Source organism: Anneissia japonica, unplaced genomic scaffold (assembly GCF_011630105.1).
Source record: "Anneissia japonica isolate Jap-2015-1 unplaced genomic scaffold, ASM1163010v1 scaffold288010_len917306_cov203, whole genome shotgun sequence".
NCBI classification, from domain to species: domain Eukaryota; kingdom Metazoa; phylum Echinodermata; class Crinoidea; order Comatulida; family Comatulidae; genus Anneissia; species Anneissia japonica.
The window spans coordinates 828,259-844,688 of NW_022715767.1; the positions used below are offsets into that span (position 1 = coordinate 828,259).

Below are 16,430 nucleotides of genomic sequence, written 5' to 3' on the forward strand. Positions count from 1 at the left end.
GGCGGGGGGGGGGGGGGAGGGCAAGGTCCCTGACGAGAGCAAAGTGGGCGTGGTCAGGCGCTAATCAAAATGTTTTGAAAGTGGTTCAGGTGGAGGAGCCCCGAAAAAATATGACAATTTAGGGGTTTCAGAGGCTTTTTATATATAGATATATGCAGAGAATAAATATATTTTTTTTCTCCTGACGAATTGTAGTAGGGAGGAGGGAATTTCCTGGGTGCCCCCCCCCCTTGCTCCCCTTAGCGCCGCCACTGATGGTATGTTTTAGCAAACCTGGCGCCTACCATTATTCACTCTGTGTATTCAAATATATTTTTTATTACTGAACTATTATTTTTATTTACATTATCACATTGCATTCTGTACACAACACAATTTGATATTGAGTAAGGGCTGAAGAGCACCCTCAATTACTATTTTACCTCAAGCACATTCGTTTTTATTTAAGCCATCATTAAAATTATAATATCATTTTCTCCTTCACCTAAATACATTTGGTAGAACTACCTTGCACACATTAATTTTTCCCCCAACCCTCCTCTAAAGATCGTTCAAAAATAGTCAGATTATAGGAGCGTGTGGCGTAGCGTGTAAGGTGTTGAACTTCCAATTGTGAGATCGGAAGTTCGAGACTGATACTTGTCGCGTTGCTTGTGTCTTTGAGCAAGGCACTTTACTTACGTTTGCCTCTCTCCATCCAAGAATATAAATGGGTATCTGGTAGGATGGTATGGCATTGAATGTGTGGGTCATGCGCGTACAAGCAACAATGACCAGGGATACTCCCCAGGGAGCAGACAAAGTTACAAAATGTGTGGGTCTGCCAACTCCATATCCAGTGACCAGAGAAATAATGATGCCAGTGCCTTGTTAGGCCCTATAAAAAATATTATTAGTTTATCACCCTATCTGGGCAGGAAAAGTGATGAGGGAGGGAGGCTTTTTTTTTAAATTTTTTATTTTGCTAAAGCCAAATATAACCGTTGGTTTGTTTGCTTGTGCATTTATATTCAAAGTAAGATATGATTTAGATAATGCAAACAATATCTACTATTTAATAAAATAAATGAAAAAAATAAATAATATTTTTTTAAAAATTAAAAAAAAATTTTTTTTTTTTCCAAAAAAAAATTTGTTCAATTTTTTTTCCCCCAGTACCATAGAAGGCATGCGCGCGAGGGTGATAAACTAATAAAAAATTTTTATTGGGCCTTAATCGCTTTGTATAATCTGCGGATTTTGATAGGCTTTATAAAGAAGACTCATCTTATGGGCTCCATTTTTAATATCTCCATTATGAATATCCAACATCCAAGCATTAAAATTATTCTTTTTATTTACATTTTATTGTTTGTATTCTTCATCTCCTAAATTGTTAATGCATCAAATATATTTTAATTTCTTGTTTTAGTGCTGTTTGATGAATGTTTTCTTTTACTCAAGACTATGACCTTACACAAATTCATCCATAACTGTAAACATCCTGCACTCACTTCTCCAACCATTGGCTGTAATGCCCACATCTGCTTTAGGATATAACACCAAGAAGGTTTATGCTTTATTCTGTGAGTCACTTTAAATATCTGACACAGTTCTTATTTTTTATATGTTTTGTTTTATTATAACTGTTTTCATTGTATGTTGACAGACAATTGACTCCTTATCTTTCAAATCCAGGATGGTAATAAGTTGAATGATATTAAGTTTTACAGCGTTTCTTATTCTTTGTATATTTTGTGTTACTATTATAAATGTTTTGATTGTATGTTGATAATAGACAATGGCTTTCCTTCTCTCTCAGTTTACAAATCTAAGATGACACATTTCAATATTGATTTTACATCACATTTTTCCTTTGAAATGAAATGTTAAATACATTACGACGACAATTATAACATGACACTCTTTTAAACTAGGTCTACATGTAGACACTACCACCAAGACGGGACACAGGTGGGTACAGTTAGTGCCCTAGGCCAGGCCATGGCCCATACCACTAGGCTGAAAATTGACTAAAGATTAAAATATGCCAATACATTGCGGTTAAAATCTATTAAATTAGACATCCATAGTAAAAAGGCCATATCTTCCCGGAAAACCCTCCCCCCAGACCCCACCTGGGCCCTGACATAGGATGGTGCTAGCCCCCAATGCAGCCCCAGACATCCAACAAATGAGAAACAGATGTGAGGAAAAGAAAGTTGGAAAATGAAAAATGTATTCTTTTGAAAGCTTATCCTAGGCCACATAAGAAAAACATACGTGGGTACCACTCGCTGAAAGGTAAAGGTACCCTATACAATTGTTAACACCTTACTTAAAGACATTTTCGAGACTACACAAAATGAGTCAATATTTTGAGTGTTACTTCAGTGCGAGTTGCAATTTGGAAAATGCAAGTTGCGAGTCGGAAAATGGGAGTTGTGAGTTGGAAAATGCAAGTTGCGAGCTGGAAAATGCGAGTTGCGAGTTGGAAAATGTGAGTTGTGAGTTGGAAATTGTGAGTTACGCGTTGGAATTTTAAACATAAATAAATAAGTAAATAAATAAATAAATAGATAAATAAAAAAAATGGTATCACAATGGCTTACATCACATTTGTCAGAGTTTGTTTCAGATTCTCTAATCACATAAATTACATGAAAAACATGATTTTCAAAAGATTATAATCTCCTTGCTTCCGATTTCCCTCCAATTATTTCCTGTAGTAAAAATCAGTATGACTTGGAAAGACGTTACTATCCAAAATTAATTTATTGAATTTCCTTCCGGCCTATCCGCCTTCCTACCTTACTGAGCAGGACTTTCCCTATATATTGGTACGTTTGATAGAGTAAACCAAGGCCATGGCATGCTCCATCTTATTCAGTACCATCATTATCATACTTGTTATGATTTTTTTTATAATATTATCATACTTGCATTGATAATTCAGCTTTCAAACCATTTTTATGTACAACTACTTTTTTAAATTATGGGAGTATCCATAACATACAGTAAGTTCTGTATGTGTTAAAATGGATACTCACCCTAATATAATTTCAAATTTTTTCTTATAGTTCAATTATTTTTGCTTTTTTTAACTTTGTTTTACTAATTTTTCCATGTAAGTTGTATTGTTTTAAACGTAGTATAAAGCTAAACATACCGCATTTGCGGGTGCCGCAAATAAAAAGGCATTATGTTAAAATAAATAAATAAAGGTAATGGTGAATGTTTTGTTTAAGATAAAGAAGTAGAGAAGAATATTTAAAATATTAAGTGATTGGAGGAACATAAAGTTGCTTTCAAAATGATAAAAATTACCTGTAAATATTAGAAGATCAATGTTGACTTAAAACATTTAATAAAAGTATGACTGCATGGGCATTGTCATACTTTATGTAGGCACTATGAAACACAGGGCTATCAAGTTGACAATTATTTTTATACTACTGGTATTTATATAGAAAGTATGAAACAAACTCCACCGAAAGTGATTCACATCAAGATTCAGTACTGTATTTTTAATGTTATTTGTTTATCTTCAAATAGGCCTATTATTTAAATAAAGAAATCATGATATCTTACATAGATTATTTTAAACCTGAGAAGTGATTTCAAGGTCTACAGGTACTCTATCAAATATGTTGTAAAACACACTGAAACCGAAAGATCTAAATTTAACAAAATTATTACAATATCTAAAATAAGATAATTGAATCAACATATGAATCAACAATGGAACTGAAATCGAATTAGTAACTCATAACCTGGTAACATAATTAACATTAACTTGTTTTCACCGATTATTAACGAAACCTGACGCAATACAAACTGAATGAGCAACAACACTAACATGTGTGATTCCAATTTAACTTATCGTTATTTCATATTACTCAAATTGGAATTATTACAGAATTTACGAAGAAATCTAAAAGGGGAAAAAAACAGAAACTGAAGAACAAAAGTACTGTATAGAACAAGGAAGTCAATTAAATTCATTTAATTAAATTCAATGAAAATGTCAATTTTACAAATCAGAAGAAACTATTAATAATTTTTTTTATATTAATATATAATTTCATTGTAAATTATGACTGTAAGTAAATAAAAAAATAAATAAAATTAATTTTAAATAAAAGGAAATACCATATATTCCGGTGTATAAGCCGCAAATTTTTGGGGTGCGGCCTATACACCGGCCATTAACCAACTCCCAAGAAGTTCAGATCGTGAGCCGCGGCGAAAATCAGGCGCCGTCTGTCTAGGTTAGGCCCATGCTAGCTCAATTAATTATCCTAGGGTAGGACCGGTTATTTAGGCCTAGTATTTGTAATTATACTCACTGCAGTGCTGTACTAGGATTCCTACTACATTTTCTACAACGTTAGCATTGGTTTGGGTTGTCTAAATAATTAAGTTCTTTTCGAAACTGCTTCGCTCAAAACAATAACTATAATAATAACAAACTACTTTTCGGGAGTTAATGCGGTCCTCGAGGTCACTTGAGCAGCTTCATTTTCGATGTCGCAACAAAACACAAGTGGGCTGGTGAAAATTGCAGTTCGACATCTGGTTCCTGGTGGTTTGTACCGTTAGAGAATATTGATACCGTTATAAATTTAGAATAAAAACTTGTGAAATTAATTTGTGCTATAAAAACATGAGTTTTCTTGAAGTTGTAATAATTATTTTACTGGAATTTAACTGTAGAAAGGCATACGTCATCTGTGCATGCATAAACTTTGTATCAAACAATATTTCTCCAGTTCTGTTTCTGTTTATAAAACATGGTGCGTGATGGTGCATGCTTCGCACAATGGGCTGTGAATAATAATGACTTAGGCCTAGAATATTTTTAGACTAATTAATACTAACTGTTATTAGTCACCATAATAATAGAATGATTGTTTAAAATAGATAAATATACTCAATAATTATTTTATTTTATTAAACTTAAACTAAACTTATGTTGAAAATTTAACGTAGCATGACCGTCTAATAAAAAATGGGGATTTCCCTAGAGCTGCCTAGAGCAAGAATACGTTGTTTCATTGCGGTAGCCAAAAGTTTAAACAACTCTCCAGTTGTTTGTTTAATAATCGGCCGAAAAAGATGAAATTTCTTTTTGTGAACATTTGTAAGTAATGTCAATGTTTCAAAATAATTAAAAACTTAACATTATGGGAATGATTTGAAGTTTCAAAATAGGTGCGGCTTATACACAGGTGACACAAAAAATTGTGATATTTCGCTTTCTAATTGGGGGGGGGGGGAGTAGCTTATACACAGGTGCAGCTTATACAGTACACTGGAAAATACGGTACTGCATAGGTGAACTGAAAAATAATCAAATTAAAGATTCATAGAACATTGAATTAACCTTATTTTTTAAAAATAAGAACACATTTTATGTGCAGTAGGTATGACTATATAACACACTACAGTAATATACTGCTGTACAATAATAATTTTCTATCTTTAAAATGTGTGTAAAGTAAGAACATAATAAGAACATTTTAAACCTGAAATCAGTCCAAAAAAAAGTTCTATAATTCTATAAATGAATCAATTATGTAATAACTGCTGATGAAGACATCAAAACAAGTCAGTTTTTGCTGTCAATTTAAAGACTTTTTACGACAAAAATCTTTAAATTTATTACCAGCCAATTTAAGAAATTTATGAAATAAAAAAATACAGGTAGGCTTTTTATTACTTTGTATTATAACCATAGCTACTGGTGGTTGTCACTAATGACAATTATGTAGGCCTATCGTACTTCTCTCAGAAATTAAAGAATCATAATTATAATAATAATTGAACAAAATTTCAAAGGTTAAGTAACACAAATTGTGATGATATTAAAGAATCTGTCTACTTACAGTTAATTGAAGATGAAGTGCATTTTTTATTAGCCTAGATCTCATGCACTTTTAAAGTCATTAGGAGGTACATGATCTAATTAACCTACAAGAGACTTTATAAAGGAATACATTAACCAAGATATTTTTTCAAGTGATACATTTTGGCCTACATCCATATGTTCACATCATGTTTATTTATTTATTTATTTTTATTTTAATTATGTAGGCATTATGAGCCTAGGATTATCAGTAGTGATCTTACTGTCTTACTCATCCATAGGTGGCAATTCTTTCAAAGACAAACAAGACAAGATGCTCTAAATAAACCAAGTCTCATATACAGGGCTGATAGAGTGGAGTTTTGTGAGAAATACACACCCTAAGCCCTAAATAATCCTTCTGTGCCATTGAAAATGTAAAGATCCTGAGAATTCTGTTCTGTTATTGGGTGTGCAAACCATGTGGTACAGTATATTACAGTAGTCTGTTATAAAAAATACTGCTTGAATAAAAGAAACAATGAGGTGAAGATCGTATCAGGCATTATTCAGATGTTAAAGTACAACGTTTTTGAGTAGGACCCTTTAAAAGATGAGGTAATGAGCTGTCAAGGAGTGTGAAGTTGATAACTTTCACGTAAACAAACATGCTACTGTCTGGATTAAAGAGCTTTAGTTTTGACGCATGTCAACTGATACCAAAGGTTCAACGACCTCTATCATGATAACGAGCAATGGACTCCATGTTGTAATGAGTAGAGATTAGAAGACAAAATAGTACTGTACAGATAAAACTTCCAATTATCTTGTCTTTGCCAGCTTTATGTTCTTTATGGCATCAAGTTTGTTTACAATGGTTGTCAAAGTTAAAAACGTTTTTATTCTGTATTATGATTTTTTAAAATCTTAATTAAGTGTGAATGATTTATGGCATATCTAATACATTCCAGTCAATATTTCACATTTAAACTGGCTAAAAAAAAAATCAGATAAAAAGCATAATTATTGATAGTTGTATTCCATCATCACTGCTAAGCATACTGATAGTACAGTACTTGTTAAGTTATATATTACAGGCCTCAGTTTTATTACAACTTTGATTCCTTTAATTTTATGCTTGAAATTCAAAATCATCAACTTTGCAGGACTTGAATTATCAAAAACATTTTGCAAAATGATAAGACAACCCACTGGTAGTAGTCCCATGTGTAATTCTAAAGACCTAGTGTCCCCCTAAAGGACCACTTACATCTGGAAAAAAGAGCCCTAACAATTATTGCTTAACATCTGGAAAATATTATCCATATGGAGCTGACCTGACCCGCAAATGACCTGATCCAGGCCATTTATGCAGGCTAGCATGGTATCATGTGACAGGCATGTAGCACATTAATTTAGAAAAATCACAATTTTAGAGCCTAAAGCTCATTTTCAAAACATTACAAAGATCAGTTTAAGGTTAATTTTGAATGCAAAAAGAAGTGGAGTCCTAGCTTACAATCAAGTTTTCCGTCTTCCAATATGGGTCTTGGGTTTAGATCCTGCAAAATATCAATGTTTCAACATATTACCGGTATATATGAATACAAATTATTTAATGCTTTCCATTAAGACATCCTTAGTACACTGATACCCATTGCTTATATTCTAGGATGTCTAGATTTCTGCAGAATTTCATGGTGTTGTGTATAAAATTTGTCAGCCTAAAAGTAAGGTGAACGATGGGACGAAACTCATGTTTTTTGGCATAGTCTTGCTGTAATTATTAAAATAAAACATATCTTAAATAATCATCCCAAATCATTGAACATTCATCATGAATGTTTAGCCTGGGAGGTATAATAAAGGTTTAGCTAGGCTTGCTTCGGAACAGAATGTATTAATGCAGGTCTTGAAGGGTCAACTTCACTTAATCTATCTAGTGAATTATGTGCATATAATATGAAATATCATATCTCTACATCTTGGGATTTGTCTACAATAATTACACCATCTATTATGTCAGATGTTTAGATCTGTCAAAAAGATAGAATGAGCATTTAAGATTATAGAGGGCAGTATTTACTTTCTTTAAAAGTGTTGGCTATCAACTGTTTTGAGAAACATAAAGATTAAAATTTAATATTTTTAATTGTTCACTTTGTTCATATTAAACCCTTAGGCAAGACTTTTTAAAACTTTGTTCAGTGATCTTCATTTTGGAAAAGTCCATTTAGCAAAATCACTTTGCCAGAAGCATCAAAGCATGGAGAAATATAAAATTGTATTGTGTGAGGTAAAGAGAAATGGAGGGTGCTATTAGGCCCTTGCTCAAGACCTTATTATATCAGTATCTTTTTTGAATTTATTAGGGATTTTTATAAATTTTAACCACACAATCTTAAAGTAATATTTTTTTGCTGAAGATTTATAAATTTGAGGAGGAGAATTACCTTGCTAAGTATAAAGAGTATGATACCATGCATACAGTTTACAAGTCATCCAGTTATGCAAAACCCTAAAAAGATACACTGGTTAATTGAAGAATATGAAATTTAATATCCGATGACTTGATGCCAATTTCTATTTCATGCTAGATGAAGATTGTACCCAATGGTCTCTGCATTTTGCATAAATTTTGTTAGTGGATTCTGCACACCAAATGTGGCAAATGAGGGCATGTTAAACATGCATAATCTGTAACTGTGAAACCCAGATAAAAAAACCTTAAAATTCAATATAAATGTATATTGCTTATTTAAAAGGATAATAAATTATTGACTTCCAATAAGTCACAGATTTTACTGATTAAATTTTTACAGAAGCTTTACTATAAAAAAAATCCATAAAATGGAATACCAGCTAATTTAAATGTTTATCCAAAAATAAGAATCCGTTAAATCTTTAGTAAAACCCAGAAAAAAAAAAGCCTTAAAAATCAATACAAAATTATGTTGCTCATTTAAAACAGTCATTAAGTTATTAACTTCGAATAAGTCACAGATTTTACTGATTTTATTTTTACAGATGTTTTACTATGAAAAAAGCCTTTATTGAATACCAGCCAATGTAAGAGTTACAGTACCATATTACTTAAAGATGTATATTTCCCTTGCTAATGTCAAAAAATAATAAAAATTAATTTTCAAATCAACTTGCTCATTTTGCAATAACATACAAATTATTAACTTGTGCATAGAAATTATTGAATTAAAAAAATGTGTACCCTGATTTTTACACCAGAAAAATATAATAATGTTACTTCAAAATGGGCAAGTTAATTTCAAAAAAATATTTTTATGATTTTTTTTTGGTATTTATCATGGGACAATACATCTTTAAGTGTCTGTTCCCTGGTGCAGAAAATATTGTATGGTTCTAATCTTTGATTAAGGTGATATTACATTTTATATAGAAAGAAAACAATTCTTATGTTTCAATTTACTTAGCTCAACCCTCTATATTTAACTTATTAGTTATCTATCTATTTAAATATGATGTAGTAATATACTATGACCTTTGTTTATTACATTCATCAATCAGTTATCTTTCCTTATTTGCACATAATATAATAACAAAAACTACAAAAAAAAATAACACAATAGCAAGTGGCGAGACTTAGTGGAGCAAGATTATTAATATTATGAATTTTAATGTAGCATAACATAACATGAATGTAATGAGCTATCCTGGGTAATTATTCTTGGTTGTTATTGTTCTTGAATTTTGTAAACCATATCTACCATACTCAATTACATACCCATGGTGTCCAAGAAACAATGTTATGATCAGAGTGCAGAATTTGACCATAGGGCACTGTCTCACCTACATTAACCTTACAGCGATACATCACAACACAACAAGCTTGCCTACTTTCCACATAACGTCACACTCTTAGCCTTTGTTTCGGCACACCTCCTAAAGCGGGTGACTTACCATTCCCCTGCTGGGTTTGGCAGCTTCCCCGTAGTTTAGTAATATAGCATAACGTTTTGATGTAAATGACCGGAACAGGGTTGGGTCAGTCGATCCATCAACTGGCTTTCATAGAAAGATAATTGGGATCTGCAAAAAAATGAGAAAGGGAGAAAATTAAAAACAATTGAAAAGTCAGGCTCCGGAGGAGAAATAATTTGTGATGTTGTAGAAATGATTTTCCTAAGACAGAAAAAATCTGTAACTCATTCACCGTTCCCTAGTTTTCTTTTTTCTGTCTTAGAAAAATCAGTTTTACAACATATCAACAATTTTTTTCCCTCTAGATTCCGACTTTAAACTGAGTTAAGGGGAGTTATTAAAATGGCTTCACGGCTTCACATTTATTTTGTACACTGCTATTTGAATGCTTACATTGTAGGCTAAATAGGTATATGTAATGTGTCATCATCCTAAACTTGCATAAAATTGTCTATTACAGTAGGCCTACATATTGGTTAATTACAAAGAAATAAAATGAAAAATAAACAAATGAATTATAAAAAAAATTAAAGCATTAAATGAAAAAAAATTGAAATAATAATCAATAGAAAATAAATGTGGTGATGAAAAATGAATAAATTAATATACAGAAACTATACAACATTGAAAAAAGTTTATTTATTTATTAAATTTAATTTCTTTTCCAGAATATTATAAAATTGAATGTGTTTATACGTCACCATTTTGTGTTTATGTTATACATTAATATTAATAGAAGAGGACTGAATGAATCCTATAACATAAAATGACTGATTATAAATTTAAAACATGACACAGTTTTTAAATAATCGCATAAGACTTGCTAGTTTATGAGACCAGCATGTGATAGTGTAGTTACTGTCAAATGTCATCTCTCATTTGATGATACTAGTATCACAAGTCTACCCTGTCCAATCAGAAGCAAGCTCAAAGAACCAATAAAAGCAAAGTCGTAAACCTGAGAGGTCTGGTTTATGGTCTCTACTCCTCTTTTTATCAAAAACAATAAACGCAAGATTCACAATAACAGCATTTAATTTCCTACAATTTCTTTATAAATAAATAATACTGAAAAGAACATGCTGACAGGCCTAATACCGTACATTATACTCAAGTTCAAAACTTCTTTCCAAGAGCTACCGCAGTGCCGGATTCAAGGGGGTGGCCCAGCCAACCCACCACCCTAAATTTTTCAAAATTGTAAAATATTGGAGAAAAAAAGAAAATTACATTCAAATTTGAACTCTGAGAATGCCATTTCCGGCCATCTGCGAAAGTCCCTCCCTGGGCCCCCTTTATTTAATATTCCAGGATCTGCCACTGCTACCGCCAACTAAACTGTTACCGTTGTAGTTTGTAACAATAACTTATACATATGGAAGTGCTATATATAATGGCCTAGTACAAACTTATTTAGTCATAGAGTACAATTTAATTTTGTTTTATATTTTGGTTATTATATCCTGCTGATCTGCCAACAAAGTTCAACTTTATTATGTTTTTCATTAATCATCTTTATCGTTAATCTATACATCATCATGTTCACCCAGCAGCAATAAAAAAAAATAAAAAATAGCGGAACAAAGGGCGAATGAGCCCCTCGGAGCCAAGGGCCAAACCATGCTTAGTTTAAAGAGCAAGCTTAGTTTGTCGTAAGGGTTAGATTAAGTATTACTTTCTTAATCCGTCTTTTTCATGTTTATGTTGCACATAGATGTCTCCATAATATGCACCCTATAAGTCAACCAACTATTATTATCATTATTATTATTATTATTATTATCATGGCACCTTTCTGTTATTTTCAACATTATTTTAGACATCAGCTGGTTTACCGAACCATAAGTATTTTGCTGAATTACAGCATGAATGCATGAGTAGTAGGGCAAGTGGATGTGACCCTTTACTAGGGTCACATCACATCAAGTAATCATAGTAGGTAAGGTTCACCTATTCTTTAACTTAGGATCATTTAATGAAAACAGAGAAGCTAAATTTGATTATATCATTAATTCTTCAAGTTGGTGTAGCTAGCGTGAAAGCCGAGAAGCTGTGAGGGTGGAACCATTCTAATTCACCTGGCGTGAACCAGGTTACAAAACTTCATGGTAATTACATGAAAATCACAGCTAGCTACAAGCATAGCGTTAGTCCATTGCACTCAGGAAACTAGGCTAAAAACTGATGGTCAGTCAGGCTGTCAATCAATCAATCTACTTGATAGATAGCAGCTTCAGGGTGAATGTAATTAAAGATTACATGGCGCTAGATCTGTCGCCCGCTGTTACAACAAAACTCAATATAATGCTGTTTTGAGGTGATGAACACATGTCTGGCTCATGTGCCTAAATAAGGAGATGGAAAAGTATTAGCTATTATCGTAGACGCCAGTATGGAGGTAGAGGATATGGCCTAACTTAAAGTTGGCTAGGGCTGTCTCCCAAATTGATGTCATAATTAATAAAATTCCATGCCTGCATGTCTGACGAAAATGTTAACATCCTCAGTATTGAGGGATCCAGCAAATAATATCGCTCTTTTGCATGATATTCTGTAGTTAATTGTTCTAAAACAATTTCCTATTGTTTAACCACAATTGCTCTAGTTTTTCTATAGTTCATGTCTTCCTATGTTTATTATTGTTTACATCCTACATGTTTACAAATTTGGTCTGTAGTATTGATATAAGTTGGTTTGTGGCCATGGAAAGACACTTACAAGTTGTTTATGGTTTTTGGCAATGTAAACAAGGCATACAGTATTTTACAGACCTAGATATCCCTGCCAAGGCCATGTTGGACCTGTCCAGTTAAACCATGGGCTCTGTTTTTCCTGGGTTACAGTAATTACAAAGGCAGCATGCTCACACTGTATTACTCAAAATTGTACGTCCACAGATGTTAAAACACAGAAGTAGGCCTATACGTTCGGTGTAAAACTCACGCACAAGTCCCACCTCCAAGTATTATCACTCAGAGCAGCAAAATCTTATACTTAAGGCAGAAACATTTATCATTTTCAGTGCATGTTGAGTCACTTTTTAATGAATAAAATACTATTAGATTTAGGCACAGATCTTCTGTGGCCAGCATTGATTATACAACAAAAAGTATGAATGAGATATATATCATTATAAGGACTTTTTTTTTCAATGATTGTGGAAGATAAAGTAAAGATTTTTAAAAAAATGTTTATTGCTGATTTACCGATTCTTATGAAAACCCTTAAATTTCCATAATTGCAGATACCAGCCAAATTAAGTCTACTGTATGAAAAGAATGCAGGAACAGTATATTATTTATGCATTAGTTAATTACTTAGTGAGGAAATAATTTCAACTGAAAATATTCATAATACTAATAGAAAGAGTGTAGAACTGCAAGTGGTCTGACTCTCGTGGTTTCGTTGGAACGTAATCCTATTTCAAAAAGACGAGTTTTGAGCGAACTCTATTCGAATTCTAATAGGCCGCAGTACATTTTGTTAACATTTCATTGCGTGCATACAAAATCAGGGCAGTCGGACATCTAGCAATTCTATACTCTTTGATACACATTAATTAAATATTCTCATAAGCTTACTGGATTAAATTTTTAGTACAAAAAATTTCATTTAAACAATCTAGGGCTATAAACAGTACAGATATTTTCCATATTTGGTTTGAATATTTTTCTAATCCTAAGTGATTTATTTTGCCAGCCATTATTTTGATTAAAACATCATTAAGTATTTGTTTTTGGCATTCAGTTCTGCATAGCTTATGATCTTTTAATTGCACCACAAACTCAACAACTCAACTGAATAGTGTCAGGTGTTTACATACAATGGTTCCCTACAGACCAATGCAAAGGCATTACCACAACTATGGATGAAATAAATCTCCAAAATAGAGAAACAAAGAGAAGAACACCAAGACAGAAACTGGCATTTCACAGTGGAACCTATAGTTAAAATCCAGCAACATCAAAGTTTATACAAATATGGCATGCATCACATAATATAGCAGAGCACTTTGAATTAGCATGCATCTGGATTAATAAGGGCTCATCCAAAATGATCATGAAAACTTGTGGGATTGTCACTGTAGCCATCAAAGAAATATTTTAGATTCCTGAATGGAAGGTTAATATTATAGACATGCAATAATTTTTAGTTGGGAATCCCTGAAATCATGGAGGTTATACCTAATTTCTGGAATAGATGAATTGCAACATCCATAAATCAATGCTAAATTTGATTTGCAAAGGTCCCAAGAGGGCAGGCTTGTAAGTTATTCGTCTGTCAAACAAGAAACCTCTAAGTACATGTGTCATTTCCTTTCAAAACAGTCACTACAAACAGTGGTAGAAAGTTCAGCAAAGTACAATGTACTGTGCTTCAAACAAATCCTCAGCCAGGGTAGATAAAGGATTGTAACAAATTCAATTACACAAATAAATATAGTGCAGATCAGATACCAGTCGATTTGAATTTTATATAGGTACTGTACAGTACCGGACTTCTTAATATGCATAAAATGTAAATACAAACTTTGTCATAATCTCCATTAGAACTTCATTACTCAGAACCATAATAATTTCCTAAAATGTAGTTTTCACCTAAATTTTCCAGTTATCTCATTTGTAAGCGAGTCGGACGCGACTAAGAAGTTGAAATCTCATTGCAACACAGGAAAAGCTTTGGTGTGCGCAGATTAAGTCTTTTACTTATCTAAAAACTTTACACTACAAACAGTGGTAAAAAGTTCAGCAAAGTACAATGTACTGTGCTTCAAACAAATCCTCAGCCAGGGTAGATAAAGGATTGTAACAAATTCAATTACACAAATAAAAATAGTGCAGATCAGATACCAGTCGATTTGAATTTTATATAGGTACTGTATATCTGTCTATTTCTTAATATGCATAAAATGTAAATACAAACTTTGTCATAATCTCCATTAGAACTTCATTACTCAGAACCATAATAATTTCCTAAAATGTAGTTTTCACCTAAATTTTCCAGTTATCTCATTTGTAAGCGAGTCGGACGCGACTAAGAAGTTGAAATCTCATTGCAACACAGGAAAAGCTTTGGTGTGCACAGATTAAGTCTTTTACTTATCTAAAAACTTTACAATCTGTGGGTTTCTGGCAAATTAAAAGGAAGGGTGTAGGAAATTCAATTTGAATGAGACGCACCTTTTTCTTAAATTAGACATTGTATGACCTCAATATTAATTATGTTTTTTGTTTCTTTGGGAATAATTCATGCAAATATTTTTGTGAAAAATTAGTTTTTTCAAGTAAAATTGCATGAAATATAAATGTTAGTCATAAAATCACTCATCCACCACATTATTAGTGACTAATATTTTTCATGGACCATTTAATTTCATGCAGTAAATGTAGCATAACTCTGTAGCCCTTAATAAATTACTATACTAAAGACATTTTTAATGTTGTATAGTATTCATGATAATTGAACAACTACAGAAGTGGTTTAATGCAGTGGCTGCAGTTCTGTTTCTCAACCTTGAGGTTGGAGGTTCAATCGCTCGCTGTGCATTTCACTTGTATTCTTAGGCAAGGCACTTTGCCTAGAGTTGTCTCCAAGGGCGTCGATCCATGGTTAAAAGTGGGAGTGGAGAATTGCAAAATAAGGAAGTCTTGGGCAGTAGGCCCAAGCCCTGGTTGGGAGCCAGAGGCGCCAAAGGCCCTGGTGGGTGCCCAGGGGGGGCGAAACTCTCAGAAGCTCTGGCGTCCATGACTTTTTATAAGTCATATCTAAATTTAATTTTAAGGAATGAAATTAACATTTATTTCCACACTTTTACAGGGAGGGACTTTTACAGACCGGGAGTGTAGACACCTCAGCCCCACCATATAATTTACTTTTTTCTCCACTTTTAAATTTTGAAAAATTTAGGGAGGGTGAGCCAGCTGGGCCTCCTCGAGTCTGCCACTGAAACACTCATCATAAAGAGTTTCTCAATTTTTCCTGGTAATCATAATTGTGCCGACATATATTTTGTGCAAACTAACATTCATAAAAACAATGATTTATTACAGTGTCTATCTACTGATAATAGCTTGTGACATATTAGAACCATGAAAAACAAATAAGATAAACTTAAAACAGTCACTCTAAGTAGTCTTTTTGCAGGCAGGGGTGGATCCAGCCTGCCAGAAAAGGGGAGGGGGCGTAATCTGTGAGCGAAGCGAGCAGCCTTAGGCTGGGGGGGGGGCCAGGGGGCCGCCTGCGGGGTCCAGCACATTTGAGGAATATGAGGTTGTATTGAGTCGATCTAGCATGGTATTTTTCAGTAACAAACAAATAAAAAAAATAGGTGTATGTCTTTTAAAAGAAATTTTAATATACAGGGTACCTGAAATTGACAGTGACAAATGCAGCCTCTGTGCATTGTATTGTGTGGGTTTTTGGTAGAAAAGAAGACTTAAACACTGTGGGTATAATTTTTTTCTTTTCTTTTTTCAAAAAATAGGGTGGGGCATACAGCCCTTACGCGCCCCAAAAACCGCCACTGGCATGTACTGTACAGTACTTTTAAAATAAATCAAGGGGTTTTTCCTTTTCGTTTGTTGTTCGTGACGACTTATCAACCGATGAATCCATATGTGAATCGATGTTCATCGAAATAAAACAA

At 33.0% G+C, this 16,430-nt stretch overlaps 1 long non-coding RNA gene across 3 annotated transcripts in view; it reads right to left on the reverse strand.

The window, feature by feature from the left end:
* The window catches only part of LOC117109349, a 45,617-nt gene that overhangs the window by 8,030 nt on the left and 21,157 nt on the right, over positions 1 to 16,430 (reverse strand). The window contains exons 2-4 of one of the 3 annotated variants that reach the window (XR_004445505.1): positions 9,764 to 9,892; positions 8,281 to 8,345; positions 7,347 to 7,389 (exon numbers count right to left, since the gene is read on the reverse strand). This is a non-coding gene — a long non-coding RNA (uncharacterized LOC117109349). Of the gene's footprint in view, positions 1 to 7,345; positions 7,390 to 8,280; positions 8,346 to 9,763; positions 9,893 to 16,430 lie in introns of those variants that run through there. The other 2 variants (XR_004445504.1, XR_004445506.1) reach the window with 2 other exon arrangements.